Below are 19511 nucleotides of genomic sequence, written 5' to 3'. Positions count from 1 at the left end.
ATACTAAAATTTTGTAAAACCATGTGACCGCTCCCTACACACTCCTCTACTTGGTCCAGCCCGCAATCTTTTAGCAGTGTCTGATCTAGTGTCATGGAAGCCCAGGCTTTCTTCATGCTTGCTGTCAGCTCTTTGTTTTTGGGTCTGGTGGCCCTCCTTTTCCTCTTAACAGTACTGTACTGGGGCTGTCAAGAGGAAAAGGAGGGCCACCAGACCCAAAAGCAAAGAGCTGACAGCAAGCATCCAGAAAGTCTGGGCTTCCAGGACCCCCAGGCAATGCCACGGCGCATCGAGGCAGTGGTTAAAGCAAACTATTGAAGATTGACATATTGTTTTGAAAATACCATCAATCCACCTCCCCCCCATGCAAAACAGGAAGTATGCATCCTGTTTTCATGTTTTGTTTTGTTTTTAGCTTGAAACCCAAATAATGTAAAACTAAACAAATAAATATTTAAAATCACTTAAGTTGTTGTGAGCCCTGAACTTTTTGAAGGGAATTTTGGAAATTGTTCAACTTTTTGAGGATATTCAATTTTTTTTTACGATCACCTATATATGCAATGACTCTTTCTGTACAAATTAGCATTCTCTTATATGACCTGTGCAAAAGTGTTGCATGATTAAAATGCCATATACAAAGTAGACATAACAAAGAGTATGTTTGTTACATCTACGTTGTCCAATAGGGCAGAGCCTGCCGACAAAGTTTGACAAAGTTCAGTGGCTGTCTTTTATAACAGAATGAATGAAAAAACGACTTAAGGACCCATGCCTGAAATTCAAATGGATGTTGGTGATTTTGTTTGGAAGCAGCTATTTTGTGGAAATTCCAGGCATTTAGAGATGAGGTTTTATTATTTGTTGCAGAGTGTTCCATTTGTTCGTGGCAGGAAATTGAAAAGCAAATTGACAAAAAGTAGTGCAGTCTTTGGGAACTAAGACGATTAAACCTCCTAAAACTGCTGGAAGGGATAGTGTGGGTGGTGGTATGCCTGGTGAGCAGAAAGCAGCTATCCTAAGGTAGGCCGTCTAAATTGGGCAGATCATTTCGAGCAGTCACCATGAACAGGAAATTAAAAAACAATAAACTCTCAACACCAGTTTTGCCAATCAACACAGAATTTGGTAGCCATATAAATCATAAAAAGACGTACAAAAAAATCTCATGGATCAAAGCCCAATATTGAACAGGAAGTAGGCGATTATGACTTTCTGCGGCCATTTTGGGCAAATTCCAGTCCTCGTACTTTTTGAATTTGGGAAGCAGGTCGACGCAAAATTGCGAAACTTTTTCTCAGCAACATGGACTTCTGGAAAAAGAAAAAGAAAATCATGTCTCATAAGAATCGTAAGGACGCGTGTAAGGTCGCCAAAACGGGCTGCTTGTCAAATGCTGACTCGCCCTCGTCGTCATGATGAAGGAGTCTGAGCACTCAATGGGGGACATTTGCGTGGGCAATCATCCTCCGGCGCTGACATTTTCATCTGACCCGCGGTCGACCGCGCCTGTAACGACGAGCCATCAAGGGATCGTTTCTGAAAATAGAAAGGGGTACCAATATAAATGTGTGTGGGACTTTATTGATATGCAAACGATGTCGCTTGCCGTCAGGAGGCCATGACTGGTTGACTGACGCCTTAGCTTCATTTGTAAGGCAGGAGAAGAAGCATATTAATCAATTGAGGTGAAGATGTGAATTAATTTTAATATCTTTAATATTTCTAATCACATGTCGATGAATCCATCTTTCCCTGTCACTGCCTTCACGGAGGAAAAAAAAAATCGGTTTCTTTGAGTGCTAAAAGCTCAGACGTGTTCACCAGCTGGCCGATAAACAGTCAGTCAATTATTTTGTCTTCCAACTGGGCCGATGAGGGAGACGGAGACAACAAAAGCTCCCTGGCAGGAATCAAATCGAGCCATCAGTCAATGTTTGGTGCCGGGCGGCGTCGAGGGCCGCAGTGTGTGTGCATAAAACGTGCCAAAAACAACAAGCGGAGGCGTCGTATGAGCGAGCAGGGATCCAAAGGAACCGTTAGCTAAATAGATAGGAGTCGGTCTGCCGCTGCAATATTGTTCCTGACACTTTTGGAGCCAGGGAGAAAATGAATTTCCCGGTTTCCTGGCAACATTTACCCAAGGCCTGCTACACACATACAGAAAGCATCATTTAAATCTGAAGTGGTTGTTTATCTGTTTCAGACCCCGCACATGAAGATTAAAAAAATAAAATAAAAGCAGGCCTGCATTTAATAGTTTTGATTTTACTGTCTGTGCTGTTGTTCGAGAAGATCAACACGGCACACCACACATAAAAATTACATTCAGGGCCGTAGTTAGTCATTCAAAACATAATAATTTTGCTAAGCAAGAATTTCAGTTAACTGCTATGCACATTGTACATTTAGGGATAAAAGCTGGTGGAAAAAAGTAAACCAATTAGTGTGCATTATTAGGTGAAACATATTAAGTCAAAAATAGTTTACCCAAATTGATTTTGCGGAATTTTCTATGTGCAATTTTGCATGCTTTTTTTGTTACAGTAATGTACCTATTTTATCAATTTTATGAGGTTTGAACATTGAGAATCTTTAAACAAGAGAGAAATGTAAAAAAAATATATATATATATATATATATATATATATATTTGCCTCGAGAAAACTGTATAAACTGTGCAGTGAAGGGTTTTAGAGCCTTAAAACATTTATAATAAATGTAAAACATAAAGCTAACTACTTCACAGATTTAATTAATTGCGGGTATTTATTGGAACCTAACCCGAGTAGAAAATGAGGAAACACTATATATATATAAATCCTCACTTAAGTTTTCCCTTGTCAATTAGTAGATACACCGCAAAGATTTACACATGAAAGGTTGTAGCTCAAGAGGTCATAAAAAAATAAATGAGTGTGCTGCTATGTGCTACTAATGTTGCCATCTTACATCACAAAAAGATCTATCAGGTGTAAGTAGTAAATGTCATTTACATAACGCTGCAGATGTTTCGAAGGGCTGCGTGTGTTCTCATTTGCAAACGCAATCAACCGAGATCAAGCAAAAATTCTGAGGATAAGGAAAAAAAACTTTTAAGCTATTCCATCAGCGTTTGATTCCACGATTGTCAAAGGTAGATTTCTCTCTCCCTTTCTCTCACGCACACAGCAGGAAATCAATAATATCTTTCACACGGAAATGGATCCGCCGGCAATCCTTTCGTTCCACTTTTTGGCCCCCTGCTGTCCAAACTTTTACTGACAAGACGATGACGGCAGCTGCTGTTTTCCGGCTCGGAGCAGAAAAGCAGTCACAGAGGGGCGTTTGGAAGTACACGGGCACGATGGGAATACGCTCAAAAAATGGGGTAATGTCAGTGAACTCGTAAGTCAACCTGACAATACCAATTCAAGTGGCACTCGAGATTATAGTGACATGTTGCTGATGATATCACAACACAATAAACCCTCTTCAGACTCCTAGTTCATTTTTTTTATAGAACTTAACTAAACCGTTCACCGAAAAACACACCAATTTGTGACTACTCACAAATGTTTGTAACACCATTAGAGGGTTTCCTGCTCCTTTTAAGATGTCACGTTAGCGGAGGAATAGCTAGCGTTGGATAGCTGCTGGCTTGATAGAGAGTCTAGAAGATGTCCGATAGGAAAGTGAGGCTCCTTTGTTCACAAAAAAGGAAGTAGTATAGTAAACGTCTGAGAATGACGCAGACAAAGTTATGTTATGTATGTATACTCAACAAAAATTAAAAAAAATTTAAAAAAAAAACGTTTTGTTTTTGCTCCCAGTTTTTATGAGATGAACTCATAGATCTAAAACTTCTACCACATACACAATATCACAATTTCTCCCAAATATTGTTCACAAACCAGTCTAAATCTTTGAGAGTGAGCACTTCTCCTTTGCCTAGATAATCCATCCATAGGTGTGCTTTAGACCAGTGTTTCTCAACCCTGGTCCTCGGGCCCACCATCCAGTCTGTTTTCCATGTCTCCCTTTTCGACACGCAGCTGATTCCAATGACAGCTCATTAGCAAGCTCTGGAGAAGCCAGATAACGATCTTCACCTGCGTTGGAATCAAAAGACATGGAAAACAGGCTGGATAGTGGGCCCCGAGGACCAGGGGTGAGAAACACTGCCTTTGGCCCCGTCCAGACGATAGCAAAGCCGGCTTTGTTCCTCAAACAAATCTCGTACACACAGAAGCAATTCAAGACTTGCGTGTGTCCAAAAGAAGACGCTGAGGACGTTTAACGGCTTTCTAACTTTATTGCAATCTACAGAACAAACATGGCTTTGCATGTATCCAAACAACATGAAGATGACGAACACAGGAGAAGTTACAATGGCGGGTGATTCAAGTACAACACCGCTTGTTGAACGTAGGAATAAAGAAGCTAAATATTTTGCTGCAAAAGCATAAGCAAGCTAGGGAGGCTGCGCAAAACGACTACGACACGGCTATCCGCCATTGTTGTTGACAGACTGGCGGTTCGCGAAAGAATTGGCGCATACGTCATCAATCTGCGACAATGCGCCGTCATCGAGCTGCGACCATTACGTCACTGGAGGAGCATCCTGCATTTGGTGTCCAGACAGACGCGTACGGGGAGCGTTTTCAAATATTTCCACTCTGGAGCCCGGTTTCAAAAGTGATCGGTTTTAAGCTCCGAAACCAGGCCATTGTGTGGACAAACGGCCTAAACGGTAAGAAACTTGTGAGGATACTTTGAAACTGGCTTTCGTGCGGAAGGGGCCTCAGACTGCCCACAATAAAAGGCCACTCTGAAAGGTGCACTTTGAGTTCATCTCAGAAAAAATGGGAACAAAAACAAAAGTGTTGAGTATATTTAAAAATGCAAGTATCTGTATCACTGAGCCAATTGATGTCTAGGTAAAAGAATGAAGGATGGATGGATGGATAGATGGATGGATGGATGGATGGTTCGATATTTGATTCTGTAATGGAAATAAGATAACCGGGAGATGTTATTTATGTGAGAGTGAAATGAGTGTGCTGTCAAGGATGACACCCAGACTCTTAATTAGTGAAAAAACTGAGGAAATGTCAATTGTAAGGGAAAAGCTGTCATCTTTGGATGGAAAATTAGGATAATTTTAGTTTTATCACGATAAAGTTTAAGGTGATAAATTTGAGGTAACCAGGATTTAATTTTAGACAGGAAGGAGGACGGGATGAGTTTTTTTTTGCCAGAAATTTAAGCTGATTGTTATCTGCAAAATAATATAAAATGTATGGAAAATATTGCTAATGATAGCAAGTCGATAAGTGATGTATATAAGAGGCTTAAGGAAACAAGCCTGGGGAACACGTGCAGTAACTGAGGAAGGAGTGGATTTAAAAGATTTCAGTTGAATGACGTGACAGCAAGCCGAGAGATAAGAGCGAAAGTAGTGAAGGGGTGTGTGGGTCAGGGGTCAGCAACCAGTGTATATATATATATATATATATACTGTATCTCGTTGAGTACCTACTACATCAACTATTTCAAAGCAACTTCTGTGAATACACAGATGCAAAAGTGGCAAGTTTTACAAACGCGTTGGCATCCAAGAGTCAACTCAGGGTTTCTTCTTTCTTTTCACACATTTTCACACAAAAGCACAGATGGAAAAGTGTCTGCTCCTATCGCGCAACAAAAGGACAAACTCTTGAACAGGGTTACATCACGACAACGTGATTCAGCCGAGCCCTTGGCGCAATTATGACTGATGGAGTGAAGAGGGAATTTATTTTTATTTTTTTCATCTTAACGAAATGCAATTGAAAGACTGCAGTTCAAAAGCAGTGAATGACGGAAGGTCAATTTTTTCAACAACAAAAAAGAGGACACTTTAGTAAAGAATGCGTCTAATCAAAAGTTTGGACACACACGTAGGTTAGTGAGTGCGTAACTATGGCATAAAGCCTTTTCACTACAAACGACTACGCATTAACGTCAGATAGCCTAGATGAAGAGTTGCAAAAACAAACACAAAAGAAAAACTTTTTCACCACCTTCGTGATATTATCAACTGTACAGTCGGTCGAGCAACCATTCATAACACTAAATAAAGGACAAACTTGGTCATCTTGTAAGAACTAGGATTGTTGATAGGCTTTCTATCAACAATTCTTGGCAATTTTTCGCCAAATTTAAAGAGCACCTGTACTTTAATGTTATGAGGACGTCTTCAACATTTTTTGATCCATTGCACACTCTCATCCTTCTCTTTTTCTAATCAGTTAATTATGTGCATAATTTAAAATGGGGGGGAAATGACCCCAATGTTTTGACATGAACATGAATATTCTGAATGTCATACACAAGCATTTAATAAATGCTTTACTTTAATGCATATAGTTATGTTTAATGTTTAAACACAACCTATGCTACCTTTAACGTAACCATCTGCTGTCAAGCTAAAGGATCATCTGCACAAAAAATGTATAGTGTGATTAATCTGCGTTAATACATGATTAATGCAATCATTTTTTGTGATTAATTAATTAGTTAATGCTTTAACTTTGACAGCACTAGTTGCGTTACAATTTATTTATTAGTTTCAAGGCTCAAAGTAAGCTTACAAGACGTTGGCGGTAACTGACTTTGAAAATGTAACTGCACACAGTTAGAGGCACTGTTGTTGTCGGACCTCGTCACAATAAAAGTGTCTTGACAGCTGAAATGTAGAGTGCCTTTTATTTTGGAGGTGCCGCAGGAAGCGTGTCACGACGTGACGGACGTGACGTCCTTCTTCCTTCTGGACCTTAAGCCTTAGCATACTTTAGCAATTTAGCAAAGAGTCCACGTCCTCGCCTGCAACTGGTCTGACAACTTTGACAAGAGTGACATTAATCAAAAATAACAGTCGAGATTTGCCGAAAAACGGCCGCCATGAGGAGCGATTTGTTGACAATCATGTTCCACCAAGAGCCATTTTGCGACTCCACAAGCACCATAACAGCGATAAAGATATCGGTAGGTCATAGCGACACGCTCGCCTAGAGTAATTAATAGCGGCAACAATTGTATTTCTCTTATTTCACGAGTGCTAAACGTAAAATATGCTCACAGTCATAGAGGTGATGGAGTGACATTTGTATGTGAATAATGCACGTTAAACCTAGAGTTGGGCAGTTTTCTGATGTAATTCAATCATTAAAAATGTGTCGAATTATAGACTGAAGATATATCCCCATACTCTCTTAATGGAAAGTGTACAAAAGTATGTTTTTCAAAGACATCAAGTGGAAGTTAGTTATGGCTATGATTTTGGCCATGATAGCATTAAGCACTGTATATTTTAATAGCATTGGCAATTTATTTTATCTATTATTATTTTAGCCCGCAACAATCATAAAAAATGCCTGTGAAATCCTGGAGGGTCCGACTAGGACTGTCTACAAATTACCTATAGATGACATACTGTATGTGCCACAAATCACCATCCATCCAGTATTTATTTTATTTTTTATTATTATTCTGATTGCTGCAGTAACTGGTAGTGGTAGAACATACATCAACACTCCAAATTTAATAAATTATTATTATCCATCCATCATCTACCGCTTATCCGGGGTCGGGTCCCGGGGGCAGCAGCTTTAGCAGGGAAGCCCAGACTTATTATTACTTATTATTATTATTATTATTATTATTATTATTATTATTATTATTATTATTAGATGTGTCTTATTATGGAGTGAGGCAAAGTTTCCAATAAAAGCCCTCATTGCTGCCGAAACAGTTAAAATCTTCTACTTCCTGTCCCTTTTCCCGCCCTGCCTTTCACCTTCACTTCCTGTCTGTGATTTCTGACTCCGCCCCCATGTTGTTCACCTGTCTGCCAATTCTCGGACATTTTATGTTTTTTTTCCCCTCCTATTTTGCCGCATTTTCTTGTTTTTATAAACAGTTAATTTTTCCCAGAATGTTTCGTCTCTGTTAAGTGTTACTTATACCATTTTAGCATAATAAAAGTTAGCTAACATAGCACCATGACTAGGCCTGTCACGATAAGAAATTTTGCTTCCCGATAAATTGCCCCAGAAATTATTGCGATTAACGATAATATTGTGGTGTTCATATAATTTTCAACTGATATAATGATAATGGTATAGTGAATAAGTCCAAAGAATTCCCACACATGAGCGGTTTAGGAGTCAGTCATGACAGGAAAGTTAACTTATTACCCACCCAGTGTCTTTGGTAAAGCCCGTATCTCACTGAGCAGCACAGGCTTGCGAGGGTCTGTGCACATAGCGAGTGTTTTTTTTCCCCGCAGGCTTCAAAGCACAAGCAATGAATAAAAACAACAGCTATAGCTGTGGTGTGCGCTGCTAGCAATAATGCTACATGGCTCACAAATGAGAAGACCCGATGGGACACATGCAGACCAAAATGTTTAAACTGGTTTTAAAAGCCGCTTTATGGGCTCCGGGTGGCGAAGTGGTGCTGTGGGTGCAGGCGGCGTGGGTTCGCTTATCCGCCCGGGAGACCATGTTCATGTGTGTGCGTGAGTGAGTGAATAGAAAGAAAAAAACAAAGCCGTGACTGACAGAGTAAAGCAACGGACCAGGAGCGAATGTTGATGACGTATGTAAACAAACACGCACGTACATGGCTGAGAATTATCGCGTCCGGCAAAGTTATTGAGCTAATTTTTTATTATCGCGCAATTAATTGATTTATTGCATATCGCGACAGCCCTAATTGTGACTCATTTCATCACCAGTTTAGCAAGCTAGCTCGCTAACTGTTGTCAAGATTTGATTCACCAAGACCTTGTTTGTCATTTATCAGCCATTTTTTCCACCCCCCATGGTGAACGTGTTAAAATAAAATACTGACCCTGACCCTAACCCTTTAAAAAAAAAACACAACTTTTGATGACATTTACACCTTGGAAAGCACCAGAACTATTGACTACAAGGGGCAAAAGTTAGCAGCTAATATTTTACACAATCTAGCTTTACATGGATGGTATTATTCTACTCCATTAAGTTTTTGTGTGATTCATAATGTCAAAGTACTCATCCACATCAATACGCAAACTTTAATATACTTATAAAGTCAGCTTTTATCATTTTACTGATGTCAAGCCGACTCCTTTTAAATACAAATGGTAGGCATGTTATTAGAAGAGTATGACGTAAAGAGCATAAAACAGTTTTTAAAGATTTACTAATGGGCACAGATCTGTGAATGCAGCTCATGGACATGCAATAAGCGTTTAAGACATTCACTTATATGTCAGCTATAAAGACACTTCATTATGTTGCGTTTCATTAGGCGGGCTCGTGCCAGTGAATATTCTCATTCATCCAGGTCATTGTGTTTTCATGACTTTTCAGCTTATCTTGAAAGACATTTTTCTTCTCATCCAAGTGGGCTTTATCAGTTCATGCTCAAAGACTAGATAGGAAATATGTAGTCTGAACGGTGAAGTACTCAAGTATTTATCTACTTTTGTACACCACTTTTGGTTAATGCATTTTATATACTGTACAAGGGTAAATGTTAGGGCTGGGTTAAAAAAAACAAATAATCAATATCAAATCGATTTTCCTTTTTGAGCCCAATATCAATTCATAAAACTATGAATCAATCATTTCAATATCTGTTTTTCCTATAAATTCATAAGCAAATAGAATTTTAAAGGCCTTTTTTTGTATCTTACGGGTTTCTTGAAATGTATTGTTCACATGTATTTTCTTACATTTATGAAAGAACTGGCTTATTACACTTTGAGACCATACAGAATCTTTTTCATTTATATTTACAATTATTGAATTAGAATTATGAAAATATTGTCTTCTCATCCTTGCTGATGTCCATGTTTGTGTAACACTTTAGTGATTATAACACATGTTACTTTCATGAATTTAACCAGTTACTACCTCCACAAAATTGACTTTGGAATTTAATATTTGTGGAGTTATCATGTCCTTGACATTTAAGAAGAATTGATGTTCCATAATTAATCAATATCGGATTGAATTGAAGTGAATGGAAACAAATCAAGAAAAAAAATCTAAATTGATTCGGACTGAACTCTTGTCAATCAAAATGTCATTTATTGAGGATATTAGAATAGATACCCAGCCCTACTAAATGTAAAGTATTGTTGTTTGTTGTCCATCAACCTGCCTGAGCAGGAGATTTTTTGGGTCATTTTTTGTCAGTCATTGGTACAGATGTGGATGATACATACTGCAAGCCTTCACCTAGCACTTTGGCTGGCAGAGGCTGTTGGCCAATATATATTAAAACCACTAATTTTGAGTGAAACCATTCTTGGTTGGTGTGTGCATCTGCCGTCGAGGCTAATGACTTGGGTCCCACACATTCCAAGCCTGCTCAGATGAGAGGCCAAATGTCGAACAGTCCAGTTGAAAATCGATTCAATGCCCTGAGAATAAAGCGGGCCCGTATTGTGTAAGGAAGGTGGAGACAGTTCATGGTCAGAGAAGAATACACTTTGTAGAATTGGAAAAAACATGTTTCTTTCACTCCTCTGTCGGCCAAGGTCCAATACTTGACACCCTTGTATTGCATTTTTACGTGGATAAAAACGATTCTGGTTTCAAGAAAAAGTTATATAGTTTCAGATTTTCTATTATATTGTTTTTTTGTGTGCTTGTTTTGTCTTTCCAGTGTAGCTCGAATACTTCTCTGTAAATTATATACAGCATCAACATTCGGATTAAACAATTGTATTATTAACTTGTCCTCATTACAATGCCATCCCATTTTGGACACTCAAATATCGGTCACTTCCCAAAGTAGAACTAAGCATATATAGTAAAGGTTAAGGTACTGTATATATTATTCATATTATGATGAATTCACACAGTCCTATTCATTATTTTCATGAGGTTATGTCCAAGAAAGGCTGCCACGAGCGTTGCTTATTATAGCACGCTTTGGCTCATCTGCTGTATTTGCTCAGCGGCTTGTCGAGACCTGGTGGCCCCGACACTGTAGTCTCACCTCATTAACATTTTAGGTGACGAGCCTGTTGCAGCCTTAATTAACAAGTCATGAGAGCGGCTCAAAGCTATATTAACATTTTACAGCCAATAAATCACATTTGCTAATCTGCTATGCGTATGTGTGCGAGCAGGCACAGATCTGAAAGGTTTGCAATTGCAATTTGACGAGACGCATGTGTTGAATTTAAAAGCGTCAACTTATTAAGTCGCTAATTGGGTTTTTTAATTTTACTACCTTTTTGTAGATCTAAGTGAAATGCATTACCGTTGCTGCTTCGTTTCAAATTTTTAGAGGGCATTCCTGGGCCATTTTTGAAAAATCCCACAATAAGTTATTATAATATTGATTATTCCGCCAGGCCTGAATTTCATGAGTTTTCGTCCATGTTAAGACCCTCAAAAATCAATGTTTTTTTTTTAACAATGCGTTGCCACGGCAACAGAAATTCACAGCACGGCCACTACTGTGAAAAACAAGTTCATAGATGTCTTTAGGCCTGAACTGTCATTGAATATGTGAAAGTTTGAGCCAAGTTACAGCAGCTTTTATTGTCACGGTGTATCATCAGACACGCAGCATCATAATGGCCACGCCCTTTGCCGAAAAGTCACAGTATTCGGTCTGAAGCACGATCAACATCTTGAGGCTTTTCTGACAAATTTTCAACTTGATCCATTCAACGAGCCAATTACTGCAACTTAGTGAATCACTTAGTTGTGAAACTCTTTCTCGTGTATTATGTATGACTGCATTGTATTGCCCCCTGGTGGCCAAGACGCACACATATTCAATACACATATTTTACGTATTTATTCAAAACTCCATTTTTTTTTCTCACAATAGTAAGTGTATGGCTTTACTATATTAAAATCCATATTTTGTCTTACACGTTATTTGTCGTTCATTTAGGAGTGTTTTACTGTAATATTATGACTTTCTCGCACATTTACATGTTCTTTCATTGTTTTGCTGCAACTTTATTCTCTTACATTTACAAGATAACTTTTGATCCCGACCTATCTCTCAAGAGACATGGACATAAAAGCAACGTTGTTTCACTTAATCACCCAAAACACTCTAACAATAGCCTCAAGCATATATTGCAGATAACGAGTCACCAAAGATTCCCACATTTTCTGACATGTACGTACGTTTTATCGACCGATATCGAACATATGATATGAATACAGTATTTCATAAAGCTGTGTTACCTAATATTACAGAATTAAAATGTAAACCTAAAAAATGGAGAGTGAAATAGCTCCACAGATTTATGAAAGCTGCAATGGCCGTGCCGCACTTCTATGATGTCCTTATAGGCATGTAAAAAAACCTACTGGTATGTTTTGCTATCTCACCGAGGTTTCAAGGTTTTGGGTCACAATCTCAACACAGGTATTGCAAATACCTGAATATAATACCAGTCTGGTCTGATTGAATCTTATACTTGAGTCCACCTTAATAAATGTCACCATGTGTGCCCACTCTCCCCTCCACAACCCGTTCATGGTTGACGTTTTTTTTTTTTTTTTTTTTTGCAAGTGCCCTGCCCACCTGTGCATTTACTTTAACACGAAAACTCAAGGTGACTTATTCAGCGTGTTGGCAGAATTCTAAAAAGGCTGACAAAAAGGATTGGAGCTTGTCATTCCAACGCAGCGTCTCAAAGCTTCCAAAATGGCCCAAAAAAATGAAGGGAACTTTCCGCTGGGCGCCTCCCTGCTGATTTAAGCCCAGAAATCACAGGATCCTTTCAAAGTGAAAGTGTTGTTTTTTTTATGATGATAATGAAGGCATGATGACGATAGCATGGCAGGCACACGTTTTGGCACCCGATCTTCCTCACTAATGAAATGTCCAACACTTTTCTTTTTTTTGGCAGGGACAAGTCGAGCCACCGTGTGCGTTCTTTATTGTTGCCCTGCTGCCCTCTTTTGGACACAACAGGAACCACAACTTTTAAGTAGAGATTTAGGATCAAGCTTATTAAATGAGCCCCAATTGCTTGAAGGTTCGGTTCGAAAGCAATGTAAGGACTAAGAATTGCTTCAAAAAGTGCAACGTGGGATTTATTTTGACCTTTATTCATCATTCAAGCCTCACATGGTATCTTACATAACTTGCTGGCGTTGGTCTGATGAAACATTTTATTTTAGGAAGGCTATCTATGGTTTGTGCATTTTTGTTCTTGGTTTAAGAGAAATATTTAGACAAGCAGCAAGTTAGTGGCTGTGCGTCACTTCCTGTTACAATTTAAAAACAATGAGGCCACTTTAATTATGTACAATTGTGGTCAGAAGACAGTTTACATAAATTCAACTTCATATTTAAATAAGTGGCGCTGCAAGCTTCTTCAATGTCTTCAGCTTCTCGTTTGCTGGCATAAAAAAAGGATTTGTTTGAAGTTGCAGGTTGAATCAACCACTTCTCATAACAGTGGGAAATAAAGCACAAGGACTTCAGTGTAGTCCTTGTGCTGAATTTTTAGAATTTGGGGGGGAAAGTATCATGCAGACAATTGCAGATTTCAATATGCGGCTCATTTGCAAGCCCACTGCCCACAACAATGGGAAAGCCTTCGATAATGATCAAGAAGGAGAATTGTAGATTTACGCAAATTGGGGAAAGCCTTTGGTAGCCATTTCCAAAGCAACTGCAGATCCCAAGACTATGTTCATTTCATAGACCACTTTTTCGCATCAATAGGAAATCCCATGGAACTGATCTTAAAAGGATAATTGTCATTATTTTTGACAAGGAATTTCGCAGCCATTTCCAAACAATTCCTAAACCCCCGTTTGGATCAACAACTCCTCAAAACACTGAGGAAGCCCAATGAACTTGATAAAGGTCTAAAGAAAACTGAAGATTTACAAGTCAGAGAAAGTCTTTTAGCGTCAATTCCAGATAAATGCAGATTCCACTACTGGAAGCCCAAGGAACTCGTTGAAAAGCTAAGAAAAATAGATTTACACAAGTTGTGGAAAGTCTTTTGGCGCCATTGCCTAACAACTGCAGAACCCAAGACCACACTCATTGATTCTACCACTAATCAGAACAATAGGATGCCTAAGGAACTTGTAAAAATTAAAAAAATTAAAATAAAAAAAACTCAACAAGAATTGCAGAGAGAGTCTTTTGAAACCATTTCCATCTTGCATCAACCATGACTCAATGGGAAATCCCAAGGAAGAAGAATGAACATTGTACAGCCCATTTTTAGCAACTGCAGATTATACGACGCCACTCATTGGATTGACCATAACTCGGAACAATGGGAAAGTCCAGACAACTCAGTACTTATTCTTCTCATTCCGCTTATTTGGGTCCCTGCACATGAATTTGAAAGTGTGTGCATCCTGGTGAAATTGATGGACTTTAAAGGATACAAAACAGTCAGTAGCACTCCTGGAAAGTTAGGAAAAAAATCAGGCTCAGACACCAGTTTGGCCAAGAGACATGACATTTTCTGGTCATGTCATTCATAACTGGCCAGAATTGAACAGCAAGATTGCCATTTTAGTTTGAAGTGGCCATTTTGGACTAATTCCAAGGCCAATACTGGAACACTTATTCTGAAATTCCCTGAAATGAACTCTCATCGGAAGAAAGTATCCTAGATCAGAGATTTTTAACCAGGGTGCCATGAGACTCAGTTTTAGTCCAGTTTCAATCAAGCTTGTTAAGTTTTTTTTTTTTTAAATCATAATTAGTTAACCTAATCCAGTTTTGATTTAGTCAATTTTTAGTCGACTAAAAATATAGCCTTTTAGTCTTTATTTTAGTCCAAGAAAATTTTTAATTTATTCGTCTAGTTTTAGTCAGCAAAAACTGTCAACATTTTAGTCCAGTTTTAGTCAGTAAAATAATTTTACCTCTGTACATATATTTTTTTTTTGTCAGCAGATAATCTTGAACATTTTGGATCCAAAACTATTGCACATAAAATGTTCTCTCATCTTTTGGATGAAAAACAACTTGACACATAATTACAGTATATCAATAAGTGGCTACTATGGCTCCATGCTACGAGCTAGTAAGTTAGCCATCATTAGTTAGTTACATAATCCCTATAAAGCCTGAACCATGAAATATATGAAAGAGAATTCAGATTCTTTGTAAATAGAGTATCTATTGGTCTTTTTCAAAAAATAAAAAATTATGAAAATCAACTTCCACATATGATTTTTTATTTGTGTCATATTTGATACATCCGGTCACAATATTTAAAATTCGTACATGTATAACTGTCAAAAATATAATAATAAACAGACATTTCAAACATATTAATATTCCCAAAAATCTGAAAAAACATTTCCCCCTATTAATAAGTATAGGTGTCTCCTTTCTCAATTGGGGCAATCTTGCAAGGTCGCTGGAAAAGCCATCAGCTGGGTGATACTGCCCTCTAATGGATTATCCATGCAATGCATGTGTTTTTTAACTCTTTGACTGCCAAGCGTTTTCAGAAAAGGGATGCTGTGAGTGCCAGCCGATTTAAGCATTTTGACTAATCTTTCAAGGTCCACAGAAAATTTTGTGTTTGGACTATGGCAACACACAAAGATTGAATTGTCATCTTTCATCAGAAAAAAAAAGTTTGTTTCTACCTTATTCCGTTTTTCAGTAATCAACAATAGAAAATGTTTAGTTTCACCCAAATGCTCTGTTTTGAAACAAAATACAGAGAAATCAAGCTTTTTGTGAAACGATATTATTTCATGCACTCTAGTGAATTTGACACCTTTTTTTTTTCCATGAATGATGCCACAAACACCTAAACAGTGCTTTACTTCTGTAAAACACTACCACCAACAATGAAAAAGTGTTTTTTGATAGCAGAATATGTTTATTTACATTCAACAGTTTGACAAAACAATTTGGCAAACTATTTACAAATGTGTGCAACTGTGGTACTATTTACAATTATGTGGATGTTTCAAATGCAGTTTTTCTTTTTGTAACACTCCCCTGCGTGCAAGGGGACGCAGCAGGATTTGCACAACAGATTAGTTTCACTGCGATGGCTCCTTCGCGTGCAGACGCTACACTTTGTTGCCGGCCGTTTTTTCCGGGGAATAGCAAATATATACTGCAGTGTGTGTTTGGCCATGTTGCCATCAAGTCTACTCTCAGGATCATGATACGGTGACGTTACGGTGGTGTTACGTCTGGCTTCCTCATGCCCTTCAGTTCCTATACCGGGTGGTAAGAGATGTTCTGATCCATCTTATCCGCTCCATTCATGGTGGCATCGTAGTCCATAACCAGTGTCTTCTCCGTGATCAGACTGTACCCACTCCTCCAATGAATATGCATTGGACTCGGGGCACTCTTCGTCGTCCGATTATATCTATATATATATATATATATATATATATAATATTATATATTATATCTATTATATATTATATTATATCTGCCTGTGCAGAAGTGCTTGGTTGTGCTCCGCGTTTTCCGGCGTTAGCATCGCTAGCCGGTGAGGTTTTATGACGTGGTCATAGCCGCCGCGTCAACGCTTCCAACTTTGGCGTCAACCTCGTAGTCACCATCATCATCATCGTCGTCATCAATGTGCTCTTTAGCATTGGTCGATGCTTTTCGTCTTTGAAAACAATGCTCAAGCGTGAGCTGCTTGCAACCGGTCGCCATTTTCGCTTCCTCAGACATTCTCTCAACAACACTCTAGCTCCGCCTCACGTCTTCTACTGACGTCTACCCAATCTTGTCCAAAGAGAGTCATCGCTGCCATCTAGGGGCCAAAAATAGTCATTATACTAACTCGATCTGCTTGATACTTTCAGCACAGCTGGCCAAGGCTTTCCTCCACCCGTTTCAAAAAAAATCCATAGAGAATGTCTTTTAACGTCTTTGGCAGTCCTCCGTAGGATTTTACTAAACGTTATTTAACGTTTTTGGTAGTCAAAGAGTAAATGGGGAAAAAAATGTTGTCATGAAATAGAGGGCTCAAAATGTCTTGTATTTAATATGATACGTTTGGCTTTATAGGGTTAAAGACTTTCAGTATTCCTACAGGTGCTTTGTTTCTGTCTCCTATCATTGGGCTCTGCCAAAGACCTAACCCGGAAGTGCTTCATCCTGTTGTGCCAAATGTGAGCGTTGGTTGCACATGCCTCTATTTCACTAAATTTTCCCAAATATTATTATTTATTGATAAGAAATATATACAGTTTTTATGCCAACAATGTGAATCCACCTGTTGCCATTCATACAACAACAACAGAACAAGTCATCAGCTTTGTATTCAATTAAACAGGCACCGATTTCATACTGAGTATGTCAATTTTTGTGAGTAAAGATCATCAGTACAGTATTCATTTTTCTTCGCTTGTGTGTCTTTTTTTCAAGATTACTACAAAATCGTTTGATTGAAATTGAAATTATCTCAAGGATTCACTTGTTACTTAAATCACTGCCTCTACAAAGAGGCCATAGAAGAACAAAAACAGTTTACACTGAGCTGCTGTGTGCGACTGTGTGTGTCTACGTGTGGAAATTGGCCTCCTCCCTCACAGCAGCAAAGCAGCAACAATGAATTCCTGCCCAGAGCGCAGTCTATGCCTGCAGGGCCTGTGCAAGGCTCAGGACTGAAGGAGAAGTATACAGAACAGCGCCAATGTTAGGTATGTTGAGAAAATACATTGGGTTTGCTAAAAAATATATAAATAAATAAAAAGAAGGTGTTTCCCTTCAATTATGGCCACTTGGTTGACTTTGCTCCTATGTAAAGAATGATTCACAAAAGTTAAATAAAAATTGTATCTAAATAATTGTTTAAAAAGAGACTGTTTTTGAATCCTAAATGCAAATGTTTTGAACTTAAAAGTTAAATACAACTGAACCGTACTTGGTTATTAATTGGCTTGTACTTCTTTCATATACCACTAGAGGGAGCACACATACCAATAATGGTACTTGTACTACACTTTTGAGAATCCCTGTGTTGTGTATTTTTTGTTTTCTCCTAATACTACTTTGTTCAGTACGTCGTCAGTAGGTGAGTAGTTTTATTTTATTTTAGTTTGGGGGGTTTTCAGTGGTTATAATTAACGTATTCATTTTGCACTCTAAGATAGTTAAGACAGTTAAGAAGTTACTTGAATCATAGCCTGTGATTTATCACAGTACAGAAACAGCTCTGATTAAAGTACTAAATGATATAAGATTGAGCACTGACGCAGGGAAGGTATCGGTGCTCGTCTTATTGGACCTCAGTGCAGCATTTGACACGATTGATCATAATATACTGTTTTACAGTATATTAACTTGGGTGGGATTCAATGGAACAGTCCTGAAATTGTTTAGATCGTACTTGGAGGAAAGGAGTTACTTTGTGACCATTGTAAATTTTGAATCTGATTGAATGGCCATGACATGTGGGGTCCCTCAAGGTTCAGTCCTTGGACCCCTGTTGTTCAGTCTGTATATGTTGCCTTTGGGTCAAATGCTTCAGAACGCCGATGTTGACTGTCATAGTTATACAGATGACACACAACTGTATTTATCAATATCCCCAAATGACAGCAGTCAAATTAACATATTGTGCCACTCACTAGAGCAAATTAACAACTGGATGAACCAAAATTTTTGTCAGCTAAACGAAAACGAAACGAAGGTCATTGCTTTTGGCAATAAAGAAACGAGGATTGCTGTTAGAAAACATCTTGAGTCACTGTCTTTAGATACCAAAGACCAAGTTCGAAATCTTTGGATGCTAATAAACTCAGACCTGACTTTCAGCAATCATGTCAAATCAATCACTAAAACAGTCTTTTATCAGCTGAAAAACATCCAGACTGAAGGACTGCATGCTCCAAGCAGACCAAAAAAAGCTTCCATGCTTTTATCTCCAGCAGACTCAATTACTGACTGGACTCTCTCAAAAGAACACCAGACAATTGCAGCTCATTCAGAACGCTGCAGCGCTCGAGTTCTGACCAAAATAAAGAGATCAGAACATATCACTCCAGTCCTTAAGGATTTACACTAGCTCCTAGTCAGCTATAGAATAGATTTCAAAATTCTGCTACTGGTCTATAAATCACTGAATGGTTTGGGTCCTGAATGTATTCAAGAAATGCTGATTGAATACAAACCCAGCAGGGCTTTGTGATCTACAGACTTGGGCCAACTAGTAGAACCCAGAGTTCGAAGTAAACATGGTGAAGCTGCATTTAGCTGTTATGCTGCACACAAATGGAATAAGCTGCCAACAGAAGTGAAGTCAGCCCCGAGTGTACCGGTAAATGCTTTTGAATCCAGGTTAGAAAACTTTTTTCACATACCTTTGATTAAGGTCTTTTAAACAGTTTTAAATTGTGTTTTTTCTTCTTTTAATTATCATTATTGTTATTTATTTTTTTAAACTTCCTTACGCTAAATGGTTTTAAAGTTTGCTGTCTAATGTTTTAACACTGCTCTTTTAGTAAATTTTGTAACCTACTTTGTTTTCTCTTCTTTGCTCTGAA

This window comes from Vanacampus margaritifer, chromosome 2 (assembly GCF_051991255.1).
Source record: "Vanacampus margaritifer isolate UIUO_Vmar chromosome 2, RoL_Vmar_1.0, whole genome shotgun sequence".
Lineage (NCBI taxonomy): Eukaryota > Metazoa > Chordata > Actinopteri > Syngnathiformes > Syngnathidae > Vanacampus > Vanacampus margaritifer.
The sequence above is the reverse complement of the archived record's forward strand: the minus strand, read 5'-3'. Positions refer to the sequence as shown.